At 43.6% G+C, this 19,198-nt stretch overlaps 1 protein-coding gene and 1 long non-coding RNA gene across 2 annotated transcripts in view; both read right to left on the reverse strand.

The window, feature by feature from the left end:
- Positions 1-19,198, reverse strand: part of NHEJ1 (non-homologous end joining factor 1) — an 80,593-nt gene that overhangs the window by 19,084 nt on the left and 42,311 nt on the right. The gene's annotated exons all lie outside the window — the stretch shown is intronic.
- On the reverse strand, positions 5,971-18,990 carry LOC142656180 (uncharacterized). Its single transcript, XR_012849605.1, has 4 exons — positions 18,919-18,990; positions 17,623-18,317; positions 8,600-8,789; positions 5,971-6,055 (listed from the first exon to the last, which is right to left on the reverse strand). It is a non-coding gene; the product is annotated as an uncharacterized LOC142656180 (long non-coding RNA).

Below are 19,198 nucleotides of genomic sequence, written 5' to 3' on the forward strand. Positions count from 1 at the left end.
CCCGACCGCTTCTGCCATTTCGTTTTAGCGATCGGTGGGGTTCTCAGTGCTCGGACCCCCATGGATCAAAACTTCTGACATTTCAGAAGTTTTTTTGAATGTTTAGTTATTCTTTAAGGCTTTTATAACATCTGTATCCTAGTTTCCATTTAAACCAGGACGCAGAGTCAAATCTGTCGTACGATAGATACCGCCGGCAGCTGATGGACCCCACTGACTTATAATGGGGGTCCGTCATTTTGACTGTAAAATAACGCTGCATGCAGGACTATTTTCCCGTCAAACATGCGTTGGAGGCTCCGAAAGGTGTCAAGTTCTGCAACCATTTTTTTTTAATCTACTCAATGCATCTTAAAACCAAAAAAAAAAAAGCAACTTTGCAAACAGCGTTAATTAAAAATCTCCTGCCGTTTTGGGTCTACAGCTCCTATGCAGACCTATGTGTTACAGACTACAAACAAACAATGTGTAGTCTGATGCTTTACTCCCTTCTAACGGAGCCCTCTTCTTCTGCCTGTAAATTATCAAGAAGAGGGAGTGGAGTAACACATGACTGCAGGATCAGACTACACACAGGGATTATTTGTAGTCTGTTACCATGGAGATACATAGGTTTGCACAAAATGGTAGGAGATTTTTAATCAAGGCTGTTAGCAAAGCTGCTGCATTTAACATTTTAAATGTATTGGAGCCATAAAAATAATGGTTTGGAACAGAAAAACAGAGCACCGATCCCTTTAAAAATATATTATGAAATTATCTAGCCCAGATTTCAAGATCCAACTCTAGATTTTGCCTCCTCCCAGATCAGCACTTTAGAGGGGCAGATTAGTTTGTACAGATGCACCCAGTAGCGAATGTCCCGGAGCTGCTATCATTTAAAGGGACCTGTCCTTTAATAAGCAAATTTCCATCAGACAGCAAGTTTTATCTGCAAAAGATACATAAATAGTTCTATATTAAAGGGAAACTAAACCTTAACTCTATCTCTCCTCCGTGCTGTTACAAACAATCTTTTGCTCTCTGTTATCAGCCAGGGCTGACTGATCCCTACTTGACGTCATATATCTGCCGAGAACCTCCATAAACCGTTTCTCTTATAAAGCTGCTGCACTTTTAGGATATGTTCACACGGCCCATTTTCGGCCGTTTCGAAAAATCGGAAGCAGAACGCCTCCAAACATCTGCCCATTGATTTCAATGGGAAAAACGGTGTTCTGTTCCGACGAGCCGTTTTTTTTTTTTACACGGCTGTTATGAAAAGTGGCCGCGTAAAAAAAACGGCCGTGAAAAAGAAGTTCAGGTCACTACTTGGGACGTTTTTGGAGCTGTTTATCATAGACTATTGAAAACCGCTCCAAAAACAGCCGTAAACGAACGCAGCGAAAATCGCGAGTGGCTTAAAAAACGTCTGAAAATCCCTTGAAAACAGCTCCGTATTTTCAGACGTTTTTGAGTTTGTGTGTGAACATAAACATTTTCGCAGCGTTTTTTGAGCCGTTTTCTATAGAGTCAATGAAAAACGGCTCCAAAAACGTCCCAAGAAGTGAACAGCACTTCTTTTTCGCGGCCATTTTTTTACGCAGCCGTTTTTCTAAACGGCCCGTCGGAACAGAACGCCGTTTTTCCCATTGAAATCAATGGGCAGATGTTTGTTGGCGTTCTGCTTCCGATTTGGCCGTGTGAACACAGCCTTACACGTTGCTGACTTTAGGGTTAGTGTCTCTTTAAACAGTTAAATGTCTTCTGGAAGGAATTTTAACCCCGTTTCCCTTTAAACTTGTAGCCGGCTGCAAAGGAAATCTAATTATGACGTTTGTGTTCTCCGGTGCCATTATCAGGAACAGTCCCAGGCACACATCACCTCTGCGGCTTTATGAGGGGAGATGAAGGGGGTTTAAGGAGTCTGGCCCCAGCTTTCTCCAAGCTCCTGGTCTGGCTGCTGCTGGGGACAGAGCCCCGCCGTTTTATTGAGAAACCTGACTCTCAGGTTCGGAGTCCATAGGGACCTACCGTCGAAATCCGACTGAGAGCCGGCCCTGTGTAAAGAAGGGGGACTTTTCACCATATATTTTTTTTTTTTTCCGGCTTTTAAAACTAAAAATACCCACGCACGCACAAACAGAAAAACAAACATAATAAAAGGCGAGACACTCCCCTGTATTCATGCGAAAATAACTCTGGTTAGCCGAGAGGTGAAAGCGCCTGCCTGTCAGACCGAGCGTCCAGACCCCGGATTACCCAGGGAACAGAAGCAGCCCGAGCCGCTGGAAAGCGACAGATAAGGGAGAAGAGGGGAGTGAGGGCGGCCGTGGAGGGCTCCGGGACTGGGAACGAAAAGTAGCGTCCCGGAATAGCCATTTTTGGGTCACGGGGTCATAGAATTAAAAGCCCGGATTACGGCTGAACTAACGGGGAAGGGGGGTGAGGATTGGCCCTTTGATGTGTCCGAGCTCCGGGTCACTTGAAGTGGGATTGGGACGTTTGAGCTGGAGAGTAGCCAATCAGGGATGTTTGGCCTGGAGGGTAGCCAATCAGGGATCAGCATTCCAAGTGCGGAGAAGTATGGGAGACGCGAGTCACCGCAATACAGGTAGCGGAGGAGAGAGGGGGGGAAAAGGGGGGCGCAGCCAAAAACCCCTGTCAGGGAAGTGATAGGTTTAGCGCAGCGGAAACAATGGCAGCTACTGTATATTTTACGAGGTAAGGAGCACAGGACAGGAAGGGGAATGGAGACAGTACGAGGAGCAGTCTGCGCGCAAGCCACCAAAAAAGAGGCCATTGACTAGGCCAGTGCCACAAAGGCTCGTATATAAAGTGTTCACACACACAAGGCCTGTGTCCAGCGGGTGACACCGTAACACAAGAGACTATTGCTGCGCCGGGTCACCGGAGTGATACCGAACATCAATACCCCATTCACGGAGGGTCAGCCCCGTCTAGCGAGGACCTGCGGGAGCGAAACAATACGAGAGCGCGGTATATATAGATACAGACGTCTATAAAGCGACAGATGTAGCAGAGCTGAATGTGTCATTTAAAGGGATTCTATGGCATTAAAAAAAAATATGTCCGCCATCAGGACCGGGGGCGCGTGGCTTCGGCGTGTGGTCCTATATGTTAATCGCACCCCGTTCTTAGAAGTAAGGCGCTGTTCACATTGTTGCAAATTCCGCCAGCATGAAGCGCTTCTGTTTCAGGCACCGTGACAGATCTAATGAGAAGGCAATGAGGTCCATCGCGCGTCGGTGATATCCGTCACTGCGTTATCAATGGAAGCCATGACGCAGATTTGCGTCTAGCGCTATTTGGTAATAGTGTAGGACACCGGACGCTACGAGGGTAGCATCGTTTGTAAATCGGGAGATTAGAGAAAAATAAGCTGCAGTCCTATGTAAATAAATAACATATGAAAAAACGAAGTAAATATAGATGTCCACAAACACAGTAAAGCCCTTTCATTTGGCCCGAGGTGTTTTCAGGTACTTTTATATCCAGAAATATGGAAAATCCAAACTAAGAAAAGTTAGAAAACGGAAACACAGCACAAAAAGCTGCACATATATTTAGTGTAAAATTCCCTTAATCTGCCATTTGATCGTCGTCCGGGCTGAATTATCGAATGTTCTTGGTTACTGGATGTAAAAGTATTTAGAATTTTCTAGGAATAACCAAAAATGGACCGGCTGCTGCTATCAAAATGTTTCATAATCAGAAGAGTAGCATAAGGGGGGTGCGGAATACTAGATGACGGCCCATTCCAAGTCTTTCTATGGAGCGCCGCCGTTGCTTGTTGCGTTATTTCTGCGCGGTGACATCATTATGTGGTTTTCTTCCTGTGCTGTGATATCACGATCTGCATGGTGACATTTCTTGTGGGTTATTCTTGTACTATAATGCATCATTTGCATTATCCCCATGACATCACTGTGTACATTATCCCCGTGACATCACTGTGTACATTATCCCCGTGACATCACTGTGTACATTATCCCCGTGACATCAGTGTACATTATCCCCGTGACATCACAGTGTACATTATCCCCGTGACATCAGTGTACATTATCCCCGTGACATCACAGTGTACATTATCACTGTGTACATTATCCCCGTGACATCACTGTGTACATTATCCCCGTGACATCACTGTGTACATTATCCCCGTGACATCACAGTGTACATTATCCCTGTGACATCAGTCAGTACATTATTCCTGTACACTATTGTATGTGTTATCCCTGTACTGTGACATCGCTCTATGCATTATCCCTGTACTGTGACATCACTCTGTGTTATCCCTGTACCGTGACATCACTCTGTGCATTATTTCTGTACATTACTGTTATCCCTGTATTGTGACATCACTATGTACATTATTCCTGTACTGTGACATCACTCTTTGAATTATCCCTGTACTGTGACATCACTATGTGGATTATGGATGTACTGTGACATCAATGTCTGCACTGTGACATCACTGTGTGTATTAGCCCTGTACAGTGACATCACTGTGTGCATTACCCTGTACCGTGACATCACTGTGTGACTTTTCCTTGTACCGTGACATCACTGTGTGACTTTTCCTTGTACCGTGACATCACTGTGTGACTTTTCCTTGTACCGTGACATCACTGTGTGACTTTTCCTTGTACCGTGACATCACTGTGTGACTTTTCCTTGTACCGTGACATCACTGTGTGACTTTTCCTTGTACCGTGACATCACTGTGTGACTTTTCCTTGTACCGTGACATCACTGTGTGACTTTTCCTTGTACCCTGACATCACTGTGTGACTTTTCCTTGTACCCTGACATCACTGTGTGACTTTTCCTTGTACCGTGACATCACTGTGTGACTTTTCCTTGTACCGTGACATCACTGTGTGACTTTTCCTTGTACTGTGACATCACTGTGACTTTTCCTTGTACTGTGTCATCACTGTGTGACTTTTCCTTGTACTGTGACATCACTGTGTGACTTTTCCTTGTACTGTGACATCACTGTGTGACTTTTCCTTGTACTGTGACATCACTGTGTGACTTTTCCTTGTACTGATATCACTGTGTGACTTTTCCTTGTACTCTGACATCACTGTGTGACTTTTCCTTGTACTCTGACATCACTGTGTGACTTTTCCTTGTACTCTGACATCACTGTGTGACTTTTCCTTGTACTCTGACATCACTGTGTGACTTTTCCTTGTACTCTGACATCACTGTGTGACTTTTCCTTGTACTCTGACATCACTGTGTGACTTTTCCTTGTACTCTGACATCACTGTGTGACTTTTCCTTGTACTCTGACATCACTGTGTGACTTTTCCTTGTACTCTGACATCACTGTGTGACTTTTCCTTGTACTCTGACATCACTGTGTGACTTTTCCTTGTACTCTGACATCACTGTGTGACTTTTCCTTGTACTCTGACATCACTGTGTGACTTTTCCTTGTACTGATATCTTTTGTTCTTTAATAAATATTTAATTAAAAAAGAAAACTAATAATTATCCTTGTAATAAGATACCACTTCGTGCATGTGATCTATTGCAGACTTTTAGATCCTAGTTATAGTCCAGGTTACTAAGTTCAAGCACAAGTGAGGATCCGCCACATACCATAGATCTTAGTACGTAAGATAGATGTAAACAATGCGTCCAGAGAATAGACGGGGGTCTGCACAGCTGTGGCCCCCGAGGTCTCGGCTCACACATTACAGTAGCTGAATACTCGGTATTAGAGGCTAAGAAGCCATTTACATAAAGCTGTGTGACTCTGCTCAATGTCAATCAGGTGCCGCAAAGGCCACAACATATAACTGGCCATAAAATCAACTGTTTGTCCCCAAGAATAAAGTAATACATTCAATCCAATCGAGGGAGTGGATGTGATTCAGGGACAGACAGCAGAACGAACAAGGAGGAGGAAAGATCTCGGTTATGAAAATAGACACATCTTCGTGCATATAATAACTTTATCCAAATGTATTCAAGGTCAATGCAGTCGGCGCTGAAGGAAACGTTTTCATCCAGCTGTATAAATATAATGAAGTCATTCCTGTAAATTAGCACAAAAAAAAGGCGTTCATCAGATTCGTCGCCTTCACCTTCTATTAGAACATTAAACCTAAGATGAAATGTCTCAATATAGGGAGAGAAGTAGGACCCGGATTCTCCATTCTAAACTGTTAAATCGGACATCACCATGTATAATAGACAGGTCACTGCTTCCCACTTCTCTTCTGAAATACTCTGTGATGCTGTGATACTCTGGCCCTGTCTTTTATCGGTGAGCTGCCACTTGTCTCCATTTCCCTCCTCACATTATGATACTGCCCGTGTCACAAGCAGCCCTGTCCTCACGAACATCATCACACGAGTGGACAAGTCACTGCCCCCCACAAGATCAGCACTCTCCTCCTGAAATACTTTGTGCTGCTGTAAACCTTGTTCTTTCCACTATGTAACTCACAGTCTGAGACTCCTACTTGTCTCCATTCCTCTCTTCACATTATGACTCAGGTCCTCACTAGTCTAACATTGTCACTACATCCCATCCCCTGAAATACTCTGCGCTGTATTTCCAGTGTACGTCCTTAACCTTTCACTTGTCTCCATTACCCTTCTTACGTTGTAATACAGCCCCAGATCCATACAGCTCTGTCCTGACTAACATAATAAAGGGACACTACCCTGACTTTCACAAGATAAGCACACTCTAACCTAAAATACTCTGTGCTGCTGGGATCCCTGCTACATCTGCTATTTTTCAGTCCATTTGTCTTTATTCCCCTCCTATATCATGACACTGCCCTGTCACATGTAACCCTGTCCCCACAAGCATCATCACATTAATTAGTTAAAATACTCTGTGCTGCTGTGGGGTCCCGCTCATTCCATTTTGTTTTTAATTCTATGGTCTTAGCTTCTTTTCTAGTAAAAGCAGATGGAGAAGGACAACAAAGTGGCGCTCAGACCCTCGATGGGAACGTAGTGGGGGCACTTTATTGCTTGCGTTTCCCTTATTCATGGCTTATATAAATGTCAGGGGATATCAGACCTCATTTTACTGTTTACAGCAGTGAATACAACAACCCCCATACGATGTAAAGAACGCGGAGCAGATGTATAAACAGAACACCCTGCTCTAATTACTCTAAACAAGCAACCCCGGCTGCCAAACACATTAGAATATAATTATAAAGGCATATTAATTACCGGTGATACTCCGCCACCCCTATTAGTCCAGACACACCCAAAAAAAGATAAAAGGAAATGATACATAAAATATGTAAATAATGTGTCATCTATAAATGTAACAAGTCCACTGCTCCACTATCGCGGACTATCTAGATTTGCCGATCAGGACTCTCAGAAAGCTGGGTAACAACTGTGGGAGTAGCAATGGCGGTCATTTGGTTGTCTTAAAGGACGGGGGTAACAAAAGGATTGGAATTTAAGGATTATTTTTTGCAGCCTTTTAATAAAGTTGTGTGATTGCGCTCAATGTCAATCAGGTGCCGCAAAGGCCACAAAAATATAATTGGTGATAAAATCAACTGTTGGTTTTTCTAGACTAATGATATACAATTAATCCCATCGAGAGAGTGAACGTGCTTATGATTTAGGATTAATCGTTGCAAGTTTTGCGCTTACTTGACAGTGCCTAAAAAAAGAGCGTGGGAGGACGGATCGTGATGAGGGTGACCACTCAGGATCTCCACGTTCTTGTGGACTTTATTGAAAAAGTTTTGGTGGAGTGTAATGCACCAGTATTTCTGCCTCCATTATGCAGAGAAATATGGTCGCCAGTCCCCAAAATTAGTGAGGAATACTTACATTTTTATTTTTTAAAGACACAGGAGGTTAATAACTTTTATACTGTACGTTGTGCACAGATACAGCGCAGTTGCCCTTTAACAGCCAAAAATATTTACAAACGTAGTAACACCGATGAGAAAATTATTAAGCCCTTACAGGCAGAGGGATGGATCTGTCCCAGAGGAGTCTACACCAGCAGCCGAAAAGGTGAAAGGTGTCTGGGCTGTCACCAGAGAACAATAGGGAGGGTTATATACAGGACACACACGTGTCAGGACTTCCGGACAGTTCTGCTGCGGTTCTCGGATGCCAATAATTCTCTACATGGGATTTCTCATAGAGGGAAGATTTTCACATGAAACTGTGAAGAACAACATGCAGCCCCCGGGTGTTGTGTCCTATAAAGTTTGTAAAAAGGAACGTTTCTCTCTCCCTTAAGGGCTTATTTACACGAATGTGGGGAAACTCGGACATGAAAAACAGCAGTTTTTCGCGTCCAAGTTTCACCCGTGTGGGACCCGTTTTCACGGATCCCCATAGATTTGAGTCTGTGGAGGGATCCGTGAAAACGGAAGAAAATAGGACATGTTCTATTTTTCAACGAATCCTTCACACGGTCCATTGAAACAACGGCCCCATTGAAATACATGCGTCCATGTGACGGCCGTTGTTTTAATAGCCGTCACACGGACGTATTCAATGTTTGTGTGAATGAGTCCTAAACCACTCAGTGCAGATTTTATAAAGACACTCATATTTTTACAAAATTACAAGAAATTACCTCTTTATCAGATATCCAGGCTCCTCCCCTTATTGAAGCTCCACCCCTCTATGTGCAGCGATCACCTGATAACCTATTAATGGATTAGTGGTTTGTAGTTTATAATCATCCTGTCCTTGCTGTAATGGAAATCCGCTCTTCATGTACTGACTTTGGGCTTATACACAGCAGTCAATCTGCACAAGGTAAGCTGCAGTGTAAAGCAAGGGGGAAACAAAGCATTTGCTGCAAATATATTACTGCTAAAAGTGACTCTTAAGGACTGGGGGGTAAGGTGGAGGAAGGGGCTTTTTAATTTTTTTTATTCTAAACACCTTAAATGAAGAGATGGCTACACGTGTGGTCACCTTACCTATGAAATCAATGACAAACCTATATTCAATCTCCGCTGTAGGTTTCTGTAAATCCCATTGTTTTTAATGAAGGAGCCGCACAAGACGGGAGTTTCTACCTTTCAAAAGCAAGTTAAATTGGTTGTTTGGTTTAGAAAATACATTTTAAATACCCTATTAGGGTATTTTGAGTTTATAGAGGGTGGTCCGACATTCGGGATTACTATCTATTAGGAGAAGAGCTGCAAAGAGTGTCTCCCACTCTGGAGGACCCAACAGGTTACAAGGACAGACCATTGGTTTCAATGGACAGCTTGCAATACTACATTTCTCCTGTGGTGGCGCTGCTAGGGAATTGAACATTTGCTGCTGATCTCCCTTACAGATTACAGCTGAGCCATAGGAGTCCCGGTAGCAGGACACTCCGATTAGCTAATTTTCTGGGAAACCGAAACCGTCTTGGAAAAGGAGAAACTTTTCTTCTTCCATTTGGCACTCTGCACCAATTAAGGAGAGATTGGTGTTGGTCCATGAACTGGGACCTCAATGATTCACTGTAGTAGCCAAGTGGTTAGTAATAGCCCTAAATAATGTAGGGTCGGCAGGAGATCTCGATTGCAGCTCTTCGGAAGGGCCACTGATTTCAAGATCTTTTAACGATAAAGGCTGCCATGAAAACCAACGTGGTGGAGATTCCAAGTAATGAAAATATCCAGCCAGCACCTAAAGGGTGGGACATATCGAGCATCGCAGTCCTTTTGTTCTGGGAACTGGTGAGATTAGCAGCTCATGGACCAACACAACTTCTCACATGTTAAAGATAGTAGAAAATTCTGTACCGCTACAATAGTCGATACTGACAGGGACCAAAAATTGACCAGGGGACCGTGTGACTCAGTCCATGGGACCATAGAGTTGTCATCTCTATAATAAGAAGTTAATTAGTGAAGAGGCTGGAACATGGAAGTCACGGTCTTTATGTTCTGCACAGACGGACACAAGGATTACATTTCCTAAATTAAAAATTAAAGCAGACAAACCAAATATAGAAACAAATAGTAATTAATTTTCGGGCAATTGCTTTTTTGTTCTGCATGTTCCGTGCTCCGATTATGTAACAGATTTCTTGTTATTAAAATTGGAATTTTTCCACTTCAAATGGCTGAAAACACAAACACCTAACAGAGTATTTGGCTGCCAATTTCCATTTTGGATACTTTGGATATTGGTCTTTAGAGATTCGTAGAGTCTAATGGTATACAATGGTGTCTACTAAATGGCCTCCCAAAGTGCCAGTCACTGGAAAGCAGCTTGTCATATTTCCCTATCTGTAAACTCTCAGAAATTCAACAGACCATCCAGGAGTCACATGGGAAACCTCCCTGCAGCCCCGGCAGGAGCGGATTCACTTGTCATCCAGATTGTCATGCCCTGGATCCGTTCTGCTCCCTCTGGATCAGCTTTAGTAGGACATCAGAACCTATCCTGCTGGGTGCTCCATATGAATATAGCTCCAGCAATCTCAACGTCAATAGAGGGTCAATCAAAGCCATCAAGGAATCGGGGTGGTACAATAGAGAAGACTACGTTCATGCCAAATTCACCAGAGCCTATGCCCGGAAAAACTGCCCATCACCCTACAAACTATGGCTTCAAAAAAGAGAAGACCGGTGTCCAGAAACAGCTGGGTGTAAAGGGGGTTTTACACAGGACGATTATTGGGCAGACAAGAGTTCATATAACGCTCGTTGCCGATAATTGCGCTGTGTAAAAAGGGCAGAGATCAGCAGATGAACGAGCAAACGCTCGATCACCTGCTGATCAAATCGTCTTAAAAAAGTTAAATTTTATCGTTCTCGGCGGCACATCTTGGTGTGTAAACAGGGAGACGCGATGCCGACATGATGATAATCTATGGGGATGAGCGATCGGGGTAACAACCACTCGTCCCCATCCATAGCTCCGTGTGACAGGAGCAAATGAGCGCCGATCAATGAGGTCTCATTGATCGGCGCTCGCTGCACCAGCCAAATATCGACAGGTGTAAAAGGGCCTTAAGTTTAGCCATATACATTGCGAGAGAAAAAAAACAAAACACAAAATGCACAAAGACAATTTTATTGTCTCTCCACTTCAAACACCATCCTCACCGAGAAACTTTTCCAAGAATTTAAAATTTGGAAAACTAGCAGGAATTGATTGGGTCCACTATGAAGACCACAAGGAGAGCCCTGTTTCTCAGGACTTAAGGTTGAAGGGTAACAAGAAATTCCATAAAAACATTTTTTTTTTTTGCTTAAACGAGGAGCCAGATAGAATTCCAAGTAGGTAAACCACAAATGTTTGATGAAGAAGTGTTCAAAAAGTGCAATATTCCGACTATGCAAAACTTGAGATCTTCTGGAGACAACTGCTTTCATAGTGAATGGCGCAGAGCCGATGACTGGTCTAACTGTCCATCATCGACCTACAAACTACGGCTTCTCTGGGATTCAAAAATGAAGCATGGTAACATAGTGTCCAGAGACACCGGATAGTACGTTATAGGGTAGGCATAAAAAATGTAGGATAATGCGCCCATAATGAAACATTCATCTCAACACCACAAACACTGTCCTCCCCATAAAACTAAGGATTTCAAATCTGGAAAACAACATCATTTAATGGTTTCCAAATAACCAAGACAAACGTCTTCTAGCTAAAACGATATCAACATCACAAGAAGTTCAGAAGAAGCCATCAGAGAAGAAATCATCTAACAGGGTCCAACTAAGGTCTAAAGTGCGACATTTCACCTTTTCCAAAAGTTAAGATCTTCTAAAGAAGACTTTTTGCATGCCGAGTGGAGCAGAGCCTAGGACCCGTCTAACTGCCCATCACCAACCTAACAATTATGGCTTCTCGGAGATTAAAACAGGAAACATGGTGGCATGGTGTTAAGAAACAGCTGGGTGTAAGTAATAGGGTAGGCATACACAATGTAGGATAACACACTCCTATTCCAACCATTCATCTGCACTTCTCTCACTGTCCTCACCATAAAACCAAGGATTTCAGATTTCGAAAGCCAACATGATTTAATGGCCTCCAAGATAAACATCATGAGGTCTTCGATGCTGCTCCTCTACTACATTGTCCTCATAGTCCTGTTTCTAAGGCGCTGGGGTGGCAGGGTTTGTTTTGTCTTGCCCTCTGACTGGTAGTCTAGTAGGGACAATTAGTGAGCACAAACGCACTCACCAGTTGGTACAGATGCCATAATGTAAAAAGGAACCTCTCTTGGAAACAGGTTGGTCCTTAATTATAGCTACAGAGATGTCAACATCACAATAGGTTCAGTAGAAGCCACAAGGGAAGAAAACATCTTTCTATTCGAACGAGAAACCAGAAGGTGGTGAACCAAAATTCTTAGCCGAAGATGTGCTAAAAAAAGTGCAATCTTCCACCCATCCAAAACTTGACCTCTTCTAAAGATTTCTTGCAAGCCAAATGGAGTAAAGCATATGACCGGTCTAACTGCCCATCATCAACCGAACAACTATGCGTTCTTAGAAACAGCTGGGCAAAAGTGATAGGGTAGGAATGCACAAGGTAGGATAAGGCACCCCTAATTCAAACATTTATCTCCACACCTCATACACCATCCTCAACCTAATTTAATAACTTCCAAGATAATAAAGACAAACGTCATGAGATTTTTGATGCTGCTCCTCTTCTAAGTTGTCACCACAGGAAGGAGCCCTGTTTTTAAGGAGTTGGGTTGTAGGGTCTTCTTCATGTCCTTTACTGGTACTCCATTGGGGACAATTAATGAGCACACATGCACCCTCCAGTTTGTACAAATGGCATAATATATAGGGATCCTGTCTTGGAAACAGGTTGCCCCTCAATTATGTCTATAGTAAAATCAACATCACAAGAAGTTCAGTAGAAGCCACACGAGAAGAAAACAAAGACCACTTTCTAACTGAACGAGGAACCAGGTCTAATTTTAAGGTGGTGAACAACAAGTGTTCAAAAAGTGCAACTTTCCACCTACTGAAGACTTAAGATCTTCTAAAGAAGACTTTGTGCATGACGAATGGAGTAGAGCCCATGTCCCGTCTAACTGCCCATCATCAACCTGCCAACTATGGGTTCTTTGAGCTTCAAAAAGGAATCATCGTAGCGTGGTGTCCAGAAACACATGGGCATAAGCAATAGGGTACACTATGCACAATGTGGGATAATGCACCCCTAATTCAACCATTCATCTCCACACCTCACATTGTCCTCACCATAAAACCAAGGATTTTATATTTCGAAAAACCAACATGATTTAGTGACCTCCAAGACAACCGTCATGAGGTCTTTGATGCTGCTCCACTACTACGTTCTCATCATAGTCCTGTTTCTAAGGAGCTGGGGCAGAAGTCTTGCCCTCTGACTGGTAGTCCACTAGGGCCAATTAGTACAGATGCCATAATGTAAAGGGAACCTGTCTTGGAAAACAGGTTGTTCCTTAATTATAGCTACAGCAACGTCAACATCACGAGAGGTTCAGTAGAAGCCACAAAGAAGAAAACATCTTTCTATCTGAACGAGGAACCAGAAGGTCTAATTTCGAGGTGGTGAACCAAAATTGTTTATTGAAAAAGTGTTCAAAAAGTGCAATATTCCACCCACCCAAAACTTGAGACCTTCCAGAGAAGACTGCTTTCATAGCGAATGGAGCAGAGCCGATGACCGGTCTACCTGTCCATCATCACCCTACAAACTATGGCTTCTCTGTGATTCAAAAAAGATACACAACAGGGACTCGGTGTCCAGAGACCGTCCTCGACGTGTGTAACTTGGTTTCTTCCACGCGCCCGAAGCAAGACATACACATTGTGGGATAACACCCCCACAATTCAACCGCTTGCTACACACAAGGCACAAAGAAGACGATTCTACCGTCTCCGCACCTCAAACACCGACCCCACCATAAAACCTTTCCAAGGATTTCAAATTTGGAAAACTAATATCATGTAATGGGCTCCAAAATAACCAAGACAAATGTCATGAGGTCCGTGACGCTGCTCCTCCATTACGGAGACCACAAGTTATCGTCACACTGTAATCAATATTTATTTAGCTTGTCCCCCATGGTCTGTCATCGGACTGTGATAGGCTTGTTTGTTCTTTGGGGTTAAGAGTCTGGCTCGGACCACAGGGAAAAATATAAAATAAAAAAAGCAAAACCCACAAAAGCATCTGGTGAAGAGAAAGCTGAAGCCAACAGTGTGGACAAACCACGGGGGAAGCCACAGACAGATTGGTCATTGGAATAATTACCGGAAAAAGGCACAAAGTCTCCGATGGCCGGAGGGGGGGGGGCAGGTACATAATGATCCATCGCGTCGTGACAAGGAAAGTAGAGGAGATTCTCTGCAATTATATAGAGAAAAACGTATTACACGTTCATGTGCGGAGAAATAAAATGAATGGTAAGACCGCTCCGCGCAGAAAGGGTTAATGGAGACCGGCGCTGCATATAAAACGTATCCTGACAGCCTGTCTGTGTGCCTTATTACTGCAGAATTGTGGTAGACAGAAAATTAATGGGTATGGGTTGAAATGTATACGGAAACGTATACAGATTAAATATCAAATTGCTCGCACACCAGCGGCTGCTTTCACTTTAGGCGTTTTGTGGATTCCAATAGTATTAGCGGAAAAAATGATCTAATGCAGAAGGAGCTTTCTGCTAGATAGTTCACCCTCATCCATGGAAGAACTGAAAAAAATAAATAAAAAAATCCCAGAAATATTAAATGATTGAGTCGTTAGATCTGGTTCTGGAAAAGCTGGGTGACAACCAATATGGCCGACATGACAGCTCCCACTGAGGTTGTCTAAATGGCACGTATGCCTGGTTATGCTGGGATATCGGATCAGATAATATATGTCATACATTGAAAAAAATACAGCTGTAAGCAGGACTAGATCAGCCTCTGAATATAAAACGGTTTCTGTTCAATGACAGCAAGCAGAAATTTTTAAAATGTCGAGAAATCAAAACCTGCAAATCCTAGATGCACTATTGGTCACTATTCTCCACTTTTTACAATGTTTCTACTAAAACGTAGACTTATACTCCAGTCACAACCAAAGCTGCGTTCAGAAACCTGCCTATTTTATGTGACCAGAAAGCAGAGCATTGTGAGAACTTAGATGACAGATAGCAGTGCACTAGATAGCAGTCAATTACTGCTAACACATGCAGCTAAACGTATACTTATATCCACGATGGGAGACGGGGCGAGCCGAAAAAAAAATCCAACACATACATCCTCTTTGGTCCCGAGAATGAATCCTTGGCCTCCTGCACCAGCTCCCAGAATACTTCGCCCCCTGTTGGTGCCAAATGACCCTGCATGTTGGTTTCTTCCCCCCAGCGCCGCTCAGCCTTGGCATGTCTATTGTCTCCCAGACTGATATATTTGCAGCAAGTAAAATCTCAATCTGAACTTCTGACAACAGAACGCTTCATTCAGCCCCAAACGAACTGGAAAAAAAAAAAAGAAAAAAATTCAAAGGCCATATAGAAAGCCTGTGAGTAATGGGAGCAAAGGAACGAGCCCCCTGTAATTAAATCTAACTGCAACAGCGGCCTGTGCCCTCAAACCTGTAACGCTGAAACCACTTGAAAAAGGCAGCAACATTAGAGTGCGGGCTGGGCGAGGAATTCCATCATTCCAAGACCGATGCATTACAAAAATAAGCCGGCCATGTGCCCAACATAAAAAAAGGGAGCGAGACGCAAACCACAGCTTAATCGCTTTCCGCCACTAGAGGAAGAAGTAAGAACGAGGGGAAAGATAGAGCAACGCAGCTCGCTTTGAATGAGAGGTAATTAGAGAGAGAGACACATTCCTGGCTAATCCTCTGTGCCAACCAATAGTACAAGAGGCTGGTTTTAGGTATAATGAGGTGAGGGTCCTTCTGAGCACATCGCACAATGTAGACAGATTTTATCCGTTCTCCATTGCATGCTCACAAATCTACAGTCAGCTCTCTGCGTGTGTCCCAGTGTCATCGCAAACTGCGCTGTGGAATTACGTTCATTGATCCGCTTATTGATGGTCAAGTAAAAATGTAGCCCCCTAGGTCTGAGGTCATAGCAGTCAAAGGGGTGTTGGTATTCTACCTAAGCATGTATCATTACTTATGAGGGCAACCACAGCCAAGCACATCATCAGGGGTCTCAGAGCCCACCACTGCACAATCCTTTTCATCTGGATTCTTACATTTCCATTGAGGGGTCTTTAATCCCTGAAGGATGCAGCCAGCCAATTGGCCTTAAAGCGGACCGGTTACGTCTCCTGACATGTATGTCTGTTTTAGTACATAATTGTATTCCCCTTGAAATAACTATTCTGGAGCATCTATTCTTAAAACTTTATGTTGTGCCGTTCCTCTGTTATTCCTCCTAGAAATTTATGAATAAATTGACAACTGGGTGTTGCCAGCTGGGGGTGTGTCCCTGTATTGTCTGAAACTGGCCAATCAGTGCTGACATAATGAGTGTGTGGGGACACGCCCCTTTGACAAGGGGAATGGTAACACCCAGTTGTCAATTAATTCATACATTTTTAGGAGGAATAAACAGAGGAACGGCACAATGTAGAGTTCTAAGTAAAGATGCTCTAGAATTGTTACTACATGGGGAATACAAGTATTTACTAAAACAGACGTGTCAGGAGAGGTGACCGCTATAAAAGGTTTAAATAATACAGTGTTGAATATACTCACCATACCAATTAAAATAAATTGCATAAATTATCAATTATTATGACATACCTATAGTATGAGGAGGGGGGGTCCTTTTTAAGCGTCCGGGACACCTGCTCACATAGGGGAACCCCAATGATCACGTTGACGGGTTCCCTTTATGACATTATAGGGCTTCTTTTTTAAACACCACAATCAATATTAATCAGGGTGTTGAAAGAGTTAACAGAAGAGGAGGAGGAGGGTGCAGTGTTACTGTGATTAAGGGGCATAAAGTAAGTACCCCCATAAACATTACAATCTAGTGCCCAGTAATTGGGAATCTAATTCAGGAAGACATGATTTCTAGACGACTACCTGCAGATGCCAGGATCTGTTCCCCAATTTGTATTTGGCCCAGATATTTTTGGGAAAGCTGGATGACAATCATTATATTTGCCTCCTACAGAGGTTTTTCCAACTTAGAAACCACTGAATAGAAATTTTTAAGAGAGAGCGACTCCTGGACTTTTATTAATTTTTGGGGGATATTAGGGGGGAAATGCCGACTAGAGAGAATATGGACAATTGCAGAAAAGTCATTATGTAGAAAAGTTTTAAGTCTTGTATCTTTTCTGTCCAAACAATAAATGGCGCAGACATAAGATCGGACGTTGGCACCGCGCCCGTACAGTAGCACACTGTTATTCGGTGCATGAGCTCCTTCCTGACCCCTGGTGACCTGAAATCCTGCCGCCCGGGTGATTTATCTGGTCTGTCAGAGCTATTCCTTGCACATCCCCTCTGGTTACAAGGACTGTGTGTTACCTTCTCTGCTCACCCCTAATTCTACAAGCCTTCCGTCCTCAGGGCCAACCCCAGATCCCACAGAGAACAGTAAACACCAAGGAAAACAGTAGGGCCCAATGTGGGCTCTCAGACAGTGCGGCCACCAACCTTTCCGGGCTAAAGGACCGTGAGGCACAGGCTCTCATGAAAGGGCTGCTATGAATAGCCAGGTGAGCACTGTGCGGCTTAATGAAGCCACACTGAACCCATTAATTCCAGATTCTCCGTCATGACTTGGGCTTTTCATCTGCTCTTCACTTTAGAAATCAGATGCCGAACCAAGGCAGTTATAGCAAGAAACCGCAGAGAGATATAGGGGTGGCGCGACGGCAGCCAGGTCCTCGGTGCCATGGAGCAGTCTTCTAGAGCAGCATCGACGTGTCATGGTCATTTAGTTCCCTGGAAAGTCTGGAGCCGTCCATTTCGGGGTCAGGAATATTCATGGGCAGGAAGTTCTGCTAACACACATTAAGGGGTGATGACAATGTTTAATGTCGGGTTGTCCACAAAAAGGCCCAGGAGATCAGGAGAACATTCAAGAGAAATTTGTGGCCTTCAAGGGAAACATATCCATTTCTAATACTTCAGACCACAGCTCTACCGAAGAAATCTGAACTTCTCTCACCCTTCTGTCCGATGAAGATGAGGGGCCCGGTGGAGAGGATTGCTTTCCGGCACGTACCACCAACAGTTTTTGACACTTGGCCAGGTGATCTGCTGAGTGCCTCACATTAGATGACATCACCACGTGGCCAGGGTGACATCACTAGTTCCTGCTCAGAGAACCATGCTCAGTCCTCCACCTGGTGACATCATAAAGGTATCTCAGTGATGTCAGTCAATACCATCTAGTGAATTTCACATGTGCTGACATGGAAAGATAGACTAAGTAACATGAATTAAAGGAAAGGGTTGTCTGACTGTAAGGGTTGTCTGACTGTAAGGGTTGTCTGACTGTAAGGGTTGTCTGACTGTAAGGGTTGTCTGACTGTAAGGGTTGTCTGACTGTAAGGCTGGGTTCACACGACCTATTTTCAGACGTATACGAGGCGTTTTTTGCCTCGTTTTACCTCTGAAAATACGTCTCAAATACGTTGTCAAACATCTGCCCATTACTTTCTATGGGTATAACGCTGTATTGTTCCCACGACGCGTAATTTTACGTGTCGTACGGCAATTACGACGCGTAAAATTACGCCTTGTAAAAAGAAGTGCAGGACACTTCTTTGGACGTTTTTGGAGCGGTTTTCTCATAGACTCCAATGAAAACAGCTCCAAAAACGGACGTAAAAAACGCTGCGAAAAATGCGAGTTGCTCAAAAAACGTCTGAAAATCAGGGGCTGTTTTCCCTTGAAAACAGCTCTGTATTTTCAGAAGTTTTTGGTCACTACGTGTGCACATACCCTCAGGGTTGTCTTCTCCATCCGCATCCTGCCTACTGCAGTTATATTGGTTAGTCGGAAGTAACAAGAAATAGGTTTTCTTCTAAATTAATGTTGGAGTGACATCACTAGTCCCTGCTCAGTCCACCCCCTGGTGACATCATAAAAGTATCCCAGTGATGTCACCACCACTTAGTAAATAACACATGTGTTGGCATTTAAAGGGGTGTTACAGGACTAGAAAAACATGGCTGCTTTCTGTTTATGGGTTGGGCCTGGTACTGCAACTCAGTTCCATTGA

The sequence above is a fragment of the Rhinoderma darwinii genome, chromosome 6 (genome assembly GCF_050947455.1).
Source record: "Rhinoderma darwinii isolate aRhiDar2 chromosome 6, aRhiDar2.hap1, whole genome shotgun sequence".
Taxonomy (NCBI): domain Eukaryota; kingdom Metazoa; phylum Chordata; class Amphibia; order Anura; family Rhinodermatidae; genus Rhinoderma; species Rhinoderma darwinii.